The sequence below is a fragment of the Rattus norvegicus genome, chromosome X (assembly GCF_021556685.1).
Source record: "Rattus norvegicus strain SHRSP/BbbUtx chromosome X, alternate assembly SHRSP_T2T, whole genome shotgun sequence".
In the NCBI taxonomy this organism is placed as follows: Eukaryota; Metazoa; Chordata; class Mammalia; order Rodentia; family Muridae; genus Rattus; species Rattus norvegicus.
Genome location: NC_141554.1, coordinates 59,144,642 through 59,160,346, shown reverse-complemented (window position 1 = coordinate 59,160,346; position 15,705 = coordinate 59,144,642).

Below are 15,705 nucleotides of genomic sequence, written 5' to 3'. Positions count from 1 at the left end.
AAGATTCAAGTTTCGCTGTAGAGTGTAGTTGTCATAAATTAATGTAGTAGTAGGGCATGTGGTAGCAAGAAGACTTGCCAGAGAGCCTATAGGCTGTAATGAGTTCATAACAAGGGTCATCATGGCTAAGAGACTTACTGAATAGAGTGAATAGGCACAAACTTGTTTGCAAATTTGGTCTGTTGGGTCTATGGAAATCTCTTCCATAGACTATATGACCAAGTTCAGCAATAGGTACATTCAAGGCCTGTTGAAATGGAAGTAGAGAGTTGCCTCATAGTTGAAAGCCCTTGCTTCTCTTGAAGAGGATTTTAAGTTTTGTTCTCAGCACTCAACTCTGGCAACTTGCTACCACTTGCAATTCCAACTACAGGGTGACCAACACTCTCTCCTGGCTTCTGTGGACACTCCCACCAATTGCATACGTACAAAAACGTAAGTAAAATAAAATTTTTTGAAAATAAAAAAGGAGGTTACTTCAGTGAATAATAATCAAAACACACACACACACACACACACACAAACACTCACAAAACCAACAACAATTAAAGAATATTAAAAGCTGCAAGGGAAAAAGACCAAATAACATAGAAAGGCAGACCTTTTAGAATAACACCTAACTTTTAAATGGAGACTCTAAATCCAGAAAGGCCTGAACAAATGTTATTCATACATTAAGTGACCACAGATGATAGCCTAGGCTACTATATCCATCAACAATAACAATCACAATAGCTAGAAACTTTTAGATACTATATGATAAAGCCAACTTTAAGCATTATCTGTCTACAAATCCAGCCCTACAGAAGACACTGGAGGGAAAACTCCAAACATAAAGAGGTTAACCACACCTACAAAACCACAAATAATTGTAGACCAAAAAAATTGAAAAAACATGAAACACACACACACACACACACACACACACACACACACAGTCATGCAACAGCATCAAAATAATAGAAATCAACAAACAAAGCTCATTGATATCTCTAAATACGAATGGGCTCAAGTCCCCAATAAAAGGACACAGACTAACAGAATTGATGCATAAATAAGATCCATCCTTTTGCTACATCTAAAAACACATCTTAACATTAAAAGTAGATGTCCAGGTAAAAGGATGGTATGGTGATTTGAATGAGAATGGCCTCCACAGGTTCATAAATTTGAACCTGTGCTTAGTCATCAGGGAGTGGAACAGTTGGAGAAGGATTAGAAGGTATAGTCTTGTCAGAGAAAGTGTGTCACAATGGGTGGGCTTTGAGAGTTCAAACGCACAAGTCAGGTCCCACTGTCTCTCTTGTCCTGCTTCCTTAAGATCCAGATGTATAACTCTCAGCTATCTCTCCAGTACCAAGTCTACCTGAATTCTACCATGCTTGCTAACATGAAAGTAATGAATTAAATCTCTGAACCTGTAAGCCAGCCCCAATAAAAATTTCTCACTTATAAGGGATGTGAATGGTCATAGCTTCTTCTCACAGCAATAGAACATTAAGACAATAAAGAATATTGCCCATTCATTTTATAAGGCCAGTTACCCTGATACCCAAATCACAAGCTCCAACAAAAAAGAATTACAGATCAATTTTCTTTATAAACATGAATACAAAAATACTCAATAAAATACTTGAATCCAAATCTATGAACACATCAAAAAACCATCCATTATGATCAAATATGTCTCACCTCAGAGGTTTAATGTTGCTGTAAAAATTATAAAAAATGCTGTCTTTTATCTGGCACCATAGTGCCCAAGATATCTGCTAGATATCTTCATCTCAGTCAGCAAAGCATCTTACCCGCTTTGTTCTATCCCATATCACACTGTCGATGGCTACTCTCTGAGCCTGGCAACAAACTCTACCTGTCTAGTTCCCAAGGCAGGTTTCAGCCATGCCAGACATACACATCCCAATTTCATGGTGGGCAATTGTGTCTAGCCACCACATATTCTCTTGAACTTAAATTGCTACATGAAAGAACACACAACACAATAACCTCTGATCCAATTGATAATATATAATTTGATCATCTAGACATACAAAGCCCTGTATATATCCATCCCTTAAGAATATTCATAACAACTTGTAAATGTGCAGAGAGGAATGATAACATCTGCCTCCATGTTCTCTCTGCTGCTGCTCCTTCTTGTCTCTTCCTTAGCTCCTGTTTCCTCCCCCTCTCTAAAACTTTTCTCCTGCCCATCTTTCCTTCACGTCCAATTACAGGCCTCATCCTATCCTATACCTGCCTTCACCTGGGTAATGACATCATCCTACATTTCACCCTTTTGGTCTACTTAAAAAAAACGTTTTCTCAAATATAAGCTGAACACAACTATTATCATTCTGTAATTAAAAGCATAAAATATACCTAACACCCAGTCCAACACTTTATAAGTTAAGCAGAACATTTACTTACCCATTGCAGCTTAAGAAAGGCTTAAAATCTATGTTATATCCTGGCTAGCTTGTATAATATCTGATATCTAATAAATATGTATTTTCAAAGTTAAACAGCCTGATAGGCTATGAGACTATAATCAGTCTTCAACCCTGTCAGAAATCTGAGAATGACCAAATATCTATAAACATAGGAAGTCTATCACGGCTTCCAGAACTGAGAGGTTGTAGACACAAATCTTCACTAGCACAGTCCTCTGTTAGCAACATGTGAGAGGAAGTCTTCAGCCTTTTGGCCCAAAATCAACTGACAGACTCTTGAAATGCAGAAATCTTGAAGGGCTGATAATTCTGGCTTGGCAAAATTATCAGTTGACTATTCTGCATAAGGCATCCCTTTGTGGACAGTATTAGTCTATAGATGAAATAGGCAGTTTCTACCCCGTGCCTAGCCACAAAGTATTACCTCACCTGGTGGTAGAGATGGTCAAATTCTTCATTAAATCTGCCAAAGGGGAACTGTTAGGAACAGATATGTCTCAACAAATGATAAAGAACTTTACATATCATATTTTGTGGATTTCTGACATTTTTGAAAACCATCTATTTATGTAAGGTAATCTGAACTGTTGTCTGTTAACTATCTTAACATATTATCTTGAAAGTACTCTAACAAGCTCAGAGCCATGAATTTGCTATTTGGCCCTTAACTCACATGTGTGATCAACTCAGAAGTTTGTAATGGCATCAATAGAAGGACTGGCTCTAAACTTTGTACTTTTAAATAGTTTTAACAAATAAATTCTATACCAAAGTAAAGATAAGATTTTAGTTTAATTACCAAATGAGATCATGGCTATACAAATCAATCTAGCTAATTCCTCCATGTTAAATTATGACCATTTCTAAGTTCCTCATAAAAACAACCTTAGAATAATCACTTTCAGCCCCCCAAACGTCCAGGGAATTGGGGCAATGACTCTTCAATAACTTCTTCAAGCTGTACATGGCCACTGAGATAACCTTTTGGTAGGGGGTAGGGAAAATGGAGCAAATGCTGTAGCCTGATGTGCCTGTTTTGAATGGATCCAACTGAAAGTCCTTGAGATCAGGAGTCCAAGTAGGTACATTCTGCAAAATATAATTCTCAAGACAGAAGTTTTAGAATAGAGATATCTTTTTGTTTGATTCTCTTGAATCTAGTTTTTCAGGCAGTGTCCCTCTATCAAATCTGATCAATATAACTCTGGAAGGTTTCCACAGCCTAATCACCCTTTTTAAAAACAAAAAGACAAAAACCTTTCTTCCAAAATACCATGTTCCTTAATGTGTAACCAGAAAAGTTTATATTTTGCACTCTCTCCAAGAAGAATAATATAAACGTAAAACCCAAAGTCATACCCATTATGAAGATTAAATGATTTTTAAAAAGGAAGTAAGCTAAACAACAGTGTGAAACAATGAGCCTGTTAGGTTTTTTAATCTGTCATATCAGGAAATAAACCCAAAATTCCTGTTAAGCACACGTTAAAAGAACCTGTGTTTCCTGTTGTAGTTTCCTGTTAAGCACACATTAAAAGAACCTGTGTTTCCTGTTGTAGTAAATATCAAAAATAACCACAAACCCTTACTAATCAGGATCATCGAGCCATATGGACATTAGCGGGGTAATTCATAAAACAAATTAAACACCTTCAATTAATTTTAATATCAATCAGTGAGCAACTTATCAAACTAGGACTTTGGCCCAAAATATATCGATCTGTCAAAGCTCTTTACCCAGAGCCTCAGATTTTTATTTAATCTTAACATCCAAAATATATCAATATGTTAAGCTCCGGGGTTTTTGTTTTGTTTTGTTTTTGTTTGTTTAACCTTAATAACTTGTAAACATCACAATTCTCTACTTGGAGTCAGTGACTAATTTTCTCTATCTAAGCTCCAAACCGTGGGTGAAAATCCCCATGTGATTCGAGTAATCTCTGTACTCTCTTCTTCTAAAAACAAACTTAATCACCTTCTAATAATACCTGTCATTAAGAAGTAGCTTGTCTAACTAGGATTTGAACCCAAATTTTCCATGGAACCCACATTAGAAGGAATATGAGTATCCTGAAAGATTTCTAAACAACTTTCTAAAAGTGCAGCTTTTAATCTCTAACTCTCTGAGTTGCTGCTACTTATCACAACAGGGGACCTACTGTTACAAGCCTGTCTGTGCTGTGTTTCTTTGTTTAAAGTTCCCGGGTTTGGGCCATCATGTGATTCAACACGGTGCTGGCCCCCTCTTATAAAATAAAACTTTCTCTCAACCCTTAGGCTTACTAGTGGATTCCTGCCCACCACGTTAGTTCACCACCTGTTGCTGTAAAATTATTTTTAAAAATGCTGTCTTTTTTACCAGCTCTAGGTCCAGCAACATAGCATCCTGAGATATTTGCTAGATATCTTTATCTCAGTCAGCAAACCATCTCACCCTCTTTGCTCCATCCCCTATCACATTGCCAATGGCTACTCTCTGCGCCTGGCAACAATCTCTCTACCTGTCTAGTTCCCAAAGCAAGTTGATACCATGCCAGAGATACACATCCCAATTTCATTGCGGCCTAGCATGTCTAGCCACCACACACTCTCTTGAACTTAAATCACCACATGAAAGAACACACAACACAATAACCTCTGATCCAATTGATAATATATAATTTGGTCATCTAGACATACAAAGCACTGTACACATCCATCCTTTAAGAATATTCATAACAACTTATAAATGTGCAGAGAGGAATCTTAACATCCACCTCCATGTTCTCTCTGCTGCTTCTCTCTCTCTTGCTCCAGTCTCCTCCCCTCTCTAAAACGTTTCTCCCGCCCATCCTTCCTTCTTATCCAATGACAGTTCTCGTTCTATCTTGTACCTGCCTGTCGTGCGCTATCATCCCGCCAGCAAAAACACGCGCGGACACCAGGATCCTTCTGCAGCAAAGCGTTTATTGCATCTTGAAGAGGAGAGACCTGGGGCCCAGAAAGGCGCTGCTTATATACACCCTAGCACGGCACGTCCACACCTGATTGGTCGCTTACCCATGATCTCATAGGCACGCCCTGGGGTGAGCAAAGACTTGGCGCGAACACACTCTTGCACATGCGCACACAGCTAGCTTCCTGAAAGGAAGTCGGGCTGGCGCAGCGGAAGCCAGCGCCATCTTGTGATGGCGAATGTTATTGCGGCTTTCCACATCTCCCCCTTTTTGTTTTACTAGAACGGGGCTGGTCTTAGGCCTCTGCACTTACGTCCATCTGCTGTGGCTCCTGTCTTAGGTCGTTCCTCTAATGTCACAGCCTTATCCGTCGTAGGGTAACCATATCGCCACCGGGCCCCGTGTCTTAGATTGGTCTGTGCATGAGGAAAGTTACCCGTCTCTGGATACCGCAGTGCTGTGTGACAGTAACTGTTAAATGACCTAGGGCGAACTCTAAAAAGAAGCCAGCCAGAAAATGAGTTAGTGGGGAAATCATGATCACCCTATCACGTGCAATGAGGAAACCTCAGCGATGTAGAAGGGCTGATCAAAGAATCATTGAGTCTTTCTCATCCCAGTGCAATGGATCCACAGATCCATGGGGTGCAAGAGCAGAGAACTCAGATACCGACTAATTTTTGAAGATAGATAACCAAATTTTAGGGGAGGCCCCTTGTTCAATGGCCACAAGTGCTTCAGTGATAATGGCCTTGTCACGTTTCTGTTGAGATCTGAGTTTGCAAACCAACCATAGCATGAACACTAATCCACAGCATAGGGCTGCACCAAACAGAGTCACTCCCGATAAGTAGTGGGCACCTCATCTGGTTCTCCTCAGCTGCTATCACCAAAGGCCGTAGTCAAGCTGCTCCTATAATAAAATTTAGAATTCCCAATTGTTAGCAACTACTCCAGAAAGTTCACCCACTGTGCTTGTCTAACAATAGATTGGGGGAGGGTAACTCCAGACACTGTAGACACAATGGCTATAGCAGTAAATGGCTGCTACAATAGCAGCGAAAGTAACAAGGTCTTTCCCAGGACAGTTCAGGATCAGCCATTCTTCTCTGGAACAACCGGTGGGACAGGACATGCAGTGGCAGTAACACTGACTGCAGCAACACCAAAATCTCTGTGATGACAAAAGATGAGGGAGAATCTTCCATCTTCCTCTCAGGGCAGAGGAATGACTCCAGGGACCCGAACCAGGAGAGCTGAATCTTTATGCAACCAGGATCAGCAAGTCTCACCAACCACTTCTGACAGCTGGCATACTCTTGTAGCATCCTGTAGAAAAAACACAAATATTCCCTCTTCCCCATATAAAATACCTGGACAGGATCATGCCAAATGCAGAAGTATGCCTAGTTGTAGGATGCCATAAACACTCAGAGTGTTCCTTGGCATACAAATTTTAAAATTGGAAATAAAAGGAGTATTATTAAATAATTGTATAGCATACAGGGATAACTCCCCCTTTTTATTTATTAAGATATATCATTGTCCTCCCTCGTTAAGGGGTCCAGGCAATCCAGTTTGAGTTCTTAAATGTCCTATAAAGGAACAGTATTTAGTGTTCTTAACCACTAAGCCATCTCTCCAGCACCTCACAAACTTTATTTCCAATGAGGATAACAAAGACCTAAGTCCTCTGGTAAGGTGAGGTACTTAGCCAACTAACATATCCTTAGAAGTTTAAAATTAGTTTCAAATATTCTTTTCTGGAGTAGTGTAACAGCTACTCTCCAAATATTAAAGCTCATTTTGAGACCAAAGGTTTGTAGTAAAAATTTCTATATACACTGAAAGATTCATAGTTCTAACTTCTTACATTGAAGAAGCAACAAAATTACATAATAAGGCTATTAGCCATTCTTTTGTAAAATTTTTAACGATATCACTTCATGGGCTCTCTAAAATTATAAGCAAGCTCACAAAATGAAAACTTACAATCGCCAGGACGTAAACAAACTGCATAAAAACAATCCCCTAAATCTATCTTGAAATGGCAGTTGGAGTAAGCAAAGAGGCTGTAATGCTCTCACAAGTTCTAAAACCTCATCAATCCTTCGTAAATCCTTCAACAATCTCTACCTGTTTGATTTTTTTCTTAATTCCAAATAAGTTTGAGTTAGTCAATGTAACACTGGCAATCCTTAATCAAATCCTTAAGTTCTCCTTGTAACAACGGAGCACAGCCACAACTTTGGAAGGTCACCTGAGTTCTGAGTATGTGACTAGGCAGCTGTTCTTGGGGCAGTGGAATTAGCATCAAAATATAGTAACTTCAGGGCAAACCACAACTTTGGAAAGCAAAACTCAACCTCTAACAACCTAGTCTCCAAAATCCAGTCTCCAAAACGCCAAGTCTATCCTTCATGTTACAAAGTTTGACTGTCAATTCCTACATATGAATGCACGATGGTGCGGTCTCCGATACCTCAACAAAGAGACATTGCCCTAAATTCTTTTAGAAGCCTGGTTTCTAGGATAAGAGTTCCATAAAAATATTATCTCAATTTAGACCTGTTTCCCTAGGTTGGCTCATGTCACATGTTGTCTAGAATGACTTTATCTAAATTACCAGCTTTATGTCAACTTTCTGTTACCAATATTATACCTTTTTAACCATATCCAATAACTTGAAAACCAACAATCCATGACCAAGGCAAGTAGAGCATATTTATACATCTAAAACCAATGAGAAACAAAATTGAATTGGCTGCACATATCTTTAATATTTAGACCAAGCACCATTTTTACCTTTTTAGCTATGATTTTAAGAGAAGCACCTTGTCACCTGTTGAGTCAAATAATAAGTCAGGGATTTTTCTAAGAGAAACAGCTATCAGCTCTTGTACCAAAGAAGCTGAGGAGCTGCTGGTGCCTTTAAGATCAGCTCGTACAGACGCTTAGCCCCTGGGCAGCTTCTCCAGCTGACCTAGACTCCTAGCTGCAGGTACAGAGCTCTAAAGGCTTGATTGAAACTGCTTTTTATTCATTTGTTCCTTTTTGAAACGAGTCAAAACCAAATCAAGATGTGAACGACCAGCAGATAAAGTTTTTACCATTTTTTTCTTTTGAACATGAAACATAAAACATTTAAACAACGAGAAACAAAAACCACAGACATAAACTGATAGACATGGACAGCTTGGTGCACCAAGGACAGACAATACACATAGAGGGAAAAATTAGATGGTGTCCCACCAAAGGGACCCAGATTCCAATAGGAGTCAGCAGAGAGGTAGGATTTCCCCTTTCCCACCACTTCCATGGTGACCATCCACTCGAGTGGAGTTGATATAGACGATGGATTGTATCAATTCCTGGACTAGTCCATCAACGTGTTGAAACCAAATTCCTGTAAGATACTGAGATATATTACGGGATATCTGAGCAGCACGACTGACACTCACAAATGGTATGGAAGTTAAACACAGTCCTGAATATTTCCACTCACAACCCAATTACGTTAACTCCATCAAGCTGTGCATGGGCGTTGAGATGTTCTTTTGTTTGATTCTCCTGAATAAATTTTTCAGGCGGTCTACCTCTATCAAATCTGATCAGTATGACTCTGTGAAGTTTCCAGAGCCTAATCACACCTTTTACAAGCACAAAGACAAAATTTTTCTCCCAAAATACTGTGTTCCTTTTATCTCCTCCCTTTTTCTCTCCCAGGGCATCCTTTCCCTTATCTCTCACTTCCTCTGATCTAAAGTCCTTGGAAGGGCCTTTTTTCTTAGGTGCACCTTTTCTCTTTGAGCTCTTTAATCTTTCATTCCGCTTTGTTTCTGACATGCTGTCCTGTAACTCCCCTAGCGCTCCCTGTCCTGCTATTACTGTTGGGCGACATTTCTCATCTTCTAGGCACGATTTCTGACTGTGCCTAGCAGCAGCCGCAAAATCAAAAACCAAAAGAGAAAGAATGAGTGCTGCCAAAACAATAACAATAGCTTCCACCGCATCTTTTAATGGGGGAGAGAGATGAGAGAGATCAAGACCAAACATGTCTCTCAGAGCTTACCTTTCGACCTGCAGTTCTGGACCCTCTCCGCGAACGGAGGCTCTCCTCAGCGCCGGCAATGGTGAGGCATTTGTTCCGGGTTTCGGCACCAAATATCGTGTGCTATCGTCCCGCCAGCAAGAACACGTGCGGACACCAGGATCCTTCTGCAGCAAAGCGTTTATTGCATCTTGAAGAGGAGAGACCCGGGGCCCAGAAAGGCGCTGCTTTTATACACCCTAGTGCGGCGCGTCCACACCTGATTGGTCGCTTACCCATGATCTCATAGGCACGCCTCAGGGTGGGCAAAGACTTGGCGTGAACACACTCTTGCACATGCGCACACAGCTAGCTTCCTGAAAGGAAGTCGGGCTGGCGCAGCGGAAGCCAGCGCCATCTTGTAATGGCGAATGTTATTGCGGCCTACACCTGCCTACACCTGTATAATGACATCATCTTACAGTTTAAGGATGGTAAAACATATATAAATCAGTAAATATAATCTACCTTATAAACAGTCATAAAGATAAAAACCACACAGTCATCTAAAAATGTAGAAAAGGTCTTTGACAAAACCTAGCACCCTTCATAATAAAAGTCCTGAAATAATTAGGTATACAAGAGACATACCTAAACATAACAAAGGCATATATATATATATATATATATATATATATATATGTTAAATATAGTACTTGGCTATATAATTAATGTAGTCTTGACTATAGCAATAAGACAACTAAAGATTATCAAGGGGATAAAAATTGGGAAGAGAGAGGTCAAAGTATGCTTATTTATAGATATGTGATAGCATATAAAATAGAACTTTAAATTATACTTGGAAACTCCTACAGCTGTTAAACACTTTCAGCAAATTAACAGTATAGAAAATTAATATATAAAATCAGTAACCTTCCTATATGCAAATGGCAAATGAACTAAAAAAGAAATCAGGAAACACCTTCCACAATAGCCTCAAACACTATCTTGTGGTAACTCTAACCAAGCAAATAACAGACTCTTATGATAAAAACATTAAAATATTGTAAAAAGAAATTAAAGAAGATATCAAAAGATAGAAATACCTCTTATGTTCATGGATTGGTAGGATTAATATAGCAAAAAAGTACCCTTCTAAAAACAGTCTATAGGTTCAATGAAATCGCTATCAAAATTCCAACACAATTCCTTACAAATCTTGAGATCTTGTACAATTTTCAGTTTCCTATGGAAACACAAACAATACACACACACACACACACACACAATACACATACACACACACACACACACACACCAGCTAAAACAATCCTGAATAATGACAAGAACTGCAGGAGATATCACCAATCTCTGATTCCAAGAGCTATAGTAATAAACATATCATAATATTGACACAAAAGCAATCATGGAATCAAACTAAAGCTTTATACATAAATCCATACACATATGGACACCTGACCTTTGGTCAAAATGCCAAAAACACACACTGGAAAAAGAAAGCATCTTTAACAAATTCTGTTGGTCAAACTGGACAGCTGTATGTAGAAGAAAGCAAATAAACTCTTAATTATCACCTGTATATAACTCAACTCCAAATAGATCAAAGACATTACCATAAAACCAAATACACTGAAACTGATAGAAGAGAAAATGAAGAATAGCCTTGAACTGATTGGCACAGAAACACTTTCCGAACAAAACAAATTTATTAGAGGCACTAATACCAACAATTAATAAGTGAGACCTTAAACAACTGGAATTGTTGTAAGCCAAAGGTCATTGTCATATGGAAAAAGCAGCAGCCTACAGAATAGGAAAAATAATTAATAACTACACATCTGATAGAACCAAAATACATCAAGAACTCAGAAAACTAGGTATCAAGAAAATAGGAGAGGAGGAGTGATGGGATAGGGGTTTTTCTGAGGGGAAACTGGGAAGGGGGATAACATGTGAAATGTAAATATATAAAAATAACCAATAAAAATTAAGTAAAAAGAAAACAAATAACTTATTTTTTTAAAAAATAGGGTATATATCTTAATTCTCAAAAGAGAAATCTCAAGTTGCTGAGAATCACTTAAAATTTTAACATCCTTAGCCAGCAGAAAAATAAAAATCAAAACTATATTGAGTTTTATCTTATACTCATCCCATTGGCTAAGATCAATAAGACATTTGACAGCTCAAGCTCATAAGGATGTAGAGTATGTGAACTACTCATCCATTGTTGGAGGAAGAGTAAACTTGAGCAACTACTATGGAAATAATGTACTGTTTCCTTGAGAAGCTGAAAATTGATCTGTCTCAAGATTCGGCTATACTACTCTTGGGTATATAGTTAAAGAACTCTACATCCCAGTACAGAGACACTTGCTCAAACATGTCCCTTTGTACTTTATTCATAATAGCCTAAAGTTTCAAACAGTCTAGATATGCATCAACAGTTGCATAGGATAAAGAAAATGTGGTACATTTGTGCAATGTAGTATTATTCAGCTGGTTAAAAACAATGACAACATGAAATTGACAGCTAAATGGATGAAAAGAGAAACCATCATCAGGAGTGAAGTAACCCAGACCCAGAAAGACACATATGGTATGTATTTGCTTATATGTAGATATTAGCTGCTAAGTCAATGATATCTAAGCTATAATCCATAGAACCACAGAGGTTAGGTACAGAGTAAGAGACTAGAGGGAACAGAAAGATATTCCTAGGAAAAGGAAAAAAGAATAGATAGATATGGATTGATGGGGACTATAAGGGAGGATCAAGAGTGGAGGAGGGGGAGAGAAGAGAAGAGAAGAGAAGAGAAGAGAAGAGAAGAGAAGGGCAGGGCAGGGCAGGGCAGGGCAGGTCAGGGAAGGGAGGGAAGGGAAGGGAAGGGAAGGGAAGGGAAGGGAAGGGAAGAGAAGAGAAGAGAAGAGAAGAGAAGAGAAGAGAAGAGAAGAGAAGAGAAGAGAAGAGAGGGAATATATATGAGAGAATGTCGGAGAGAGAGAGAGAGAGAGAGAGAGAGAGAGAGAGAGACAGACTAAAATTAAAATCATTTGAAGGGTAGTATGGGAACCTAATACAGTGGAGGCTTCCTAAAATACTTGTATATATGATACTGATCTAAATGAAATCATCAAATGTTGGGGGATACAGAGCACCAACTGGCCATCTCCTCTCATCAAATGAAGTTTCCACAACTGGGATAGGGTTACATCTAATTTGTTGTCCAAAGGAATCCCAAAGGAATCCCCAAATGAACAAAACTGTTCCCAAAACTATAGGTTGCTCTTCCAAACTGACTGAAAGTCTCCATTACTGAAGAAAACATCTACACAACTTATTGAACATGAAGAATCTGAGCTGGTGCTTACATGATCTTCACCTCATGTGCTTCCATCTTCGGTACAGGAAGGTACACTGCATGCAATTAAAGGAAAAACACCACAACAGCCACAAACCCTATTATCTGTGCTGGTGTCCTGCCTGCAAGATAACTAGGATAATAGAGTCATAATTTTTGTGGGAGTAAATAACCAATATCTGATTTGCCTTAAGGCCTACTCCATGATATGAAACCTGAGACTGCTTGGGTGGCCAGAATCCTGAGACTAGATAGACCAGAGACCTAGGGGAAAATCAAGTACTACTCTCTAAGAAAAAGTATCAGTTAAATAACTTCTTCTGACATTCTTCTATACCAGTGGTTCTCAAATAATTTTATGTCTAGGGGTTCACCACAATATAAGGAACTGCATTAAAGGTTGTAGCATTAGGAAGGTTGAGAACTGATGTTTGATACTTATAAAGGCCAATTCCTTGCTTAAATACCATCAAAGAATCTTCCACCTACAGCAGATGGGAACAAATACAGAGGCCCATAGCCAGCCATTATGCAAAGTGAGAGTGCTTCGAACACTCTGCTCTAAATGGGATGTCTTCATCATATACCTCCACTCAGAGCTCAGGGAAGCCTTAGAAAGAGGAGGCAGAAATAGTGTAATAGCCAGAGGGGATTGAGGACACCAGGAAAACAAGGCCCTCCTAATCAACTGGACAGATGCATATATGGAGGTGTGAAGACTGAGGCAGCATGCACAGGACATGCACCAGTCTACATTACATGGGGCCATAGAGGAGAAAATAGTGGATGTATACCTCCATACCTCACTCAGAAGCTGTCTCTAATTGATAGCCACTTGCAAATGAAAATTTAGTTTTATCTAAGTGAGTCTCACTAGGAAATCCACTTTTTTTAAAGGGTAGGCAGCATGCCACACAGGAGATCACCAATAAGAAACAAACTAAACAGAATCTTTGGAAATTCCTTGTCTCACAATGACATGTCATAGTCATGTCACGGATTTATTTTCTTTCTTTCCCAGTTTTATTGTTTTAGTTTTAATTTAATTAAATTTTATTACATACTTGTTTCTCTTTTTGACCTATAGGTCCTTTGCATCTATATTATGGCTTCTGGCTTTGTGTTTTTATGGGATTCCTAGGTGTGTGAATGAGTTGGTCTCTGCTTCTTGTGCTTTGGGTTTTTCCTTCTATTTGTTATGTTTAATTCTGATCTGTTAGGTTTTTTTTAAAACACTTATTATATTTTAATTTATTATTACTCCTTAGACACATGCTTGTTTTCTAATGAGAAGCATAAAGGGATAGAGGAAGGGTGATACAGAAGAACTAGGAAGAGCAGTGGAAGGGGAAACAAAAATCAGGATTTGTAATGTCAAGAAAAAATCCCTTTCAAATTAAATAAAGAATATTTTTAAAAATATATACAATTTGTATTAGAAAACATTCATTTATTTAACACACACTTTGGTAATCTCCACTGTACAAAAGAACTTTGGACATATACTCAGAACAGATTAGAAAGACATTGGTCCTACCTTTGGGATGCTTTTTACTTAGAGGAAATAAAGCCAAGCAACTCCTTGTAATATAAAAAGGTAAGGGAGATACTATCTCAGAGATATAGGTCAAAGTATGTAAAGAAATAACATTTAAGAAGTTCTTTCAAACTTAATATTCAGATGAAATATTAATGAATGGCACAAGAAAAATTGAAAAGAAAATACAGGCTTTAACATAATCTTTACTTTGTTTTTAATAGCTGAATAGTATTCCATTATGTAGATGTACCACATTTTCTTTCTCCATTCTTCAGTTTATAGACATCTGGGTTGTTTCCAGTTTCTGACTATTAGGACAAAAGCTGCTATGGACATAGTTGAGCAAGTGTCTTTGTGGGATGGTGGAGTATCTTTGGGGTATATGCCCAGGAGTGGTATAGCTAAGTATTGAGGTAGAACTATTCACAGTTTTCTGAGAAAAACATATAACATACTACTGTTTGAAAAGAAAGAAAGAAAGAAAGAAAGGAAGAAAGAAAGAAAGAAAGAAAGAAAGAAAGAAAGAAATCATTCTCACCAGCATCTGCTGTCACCTGTGTTTTTGATATTAGCCATTCTGACGGGTATAAGATTGAATCTCAGAGTTGTTTTAATTGGCATTTCCCCAATGACCAAGGACTTTGAACATCTTTTTAAGTGCTTCTGAGCCACTTGAGATTTCTCTCTTGAGAATTCTCTGGTTAGCTCTGTACCCCACTTTTAATTGGGTTGTTTGGGTTGTTGGTGTCTAAGTTTGGAGGTTTTTTATATATAGTTTGGATATTAGCCCTTTGTCAGATGTAGAACTAGTGAAGTTCATTTTCCAATCTGTAGGCTACTGTTTTGTCCTACTAACAGTACCCTTGGAATAATAGAATCTTTTCAGTTTCATGAGGGCTCATTTATCAATTTTTGATCTTAGAACCTGAGCCATTGGTGTTCTGTTTAAGAATTTGTCTCATAGTATAAGAACAGAGTTTAGGGAGAGCTCATAAGCAACAGCCCACGAGCAAACTTGAGCCTCGGGATCACAGGTAAGACCAACTTTTCTGCTGCAAGCAACCTCCCTGGTGAACTCAAGACACACAGAGGCAAAATTCCTCTAGTACCGGACACTTCCGGTATTTAGCGGGAGTCCCAAACCTGCGGATCCCTGCCCGCAGCAGCTCTCTGCTCCCAAACCACGTGGGAGAGAGCCCTCACCGACTGGTCAGGTGGGCACTCCTGAGACTGCAGAGCGGAAGAGACCACCAACACTGCCCAGCCCTGCCCACATCCCTGGCCCAAGAGGAAACTGTATATGGCATCTGGCTTCCCTTGGATAAGGGCACAGGAGCAGGAAATCCACTGCATCTGAGACACTGCC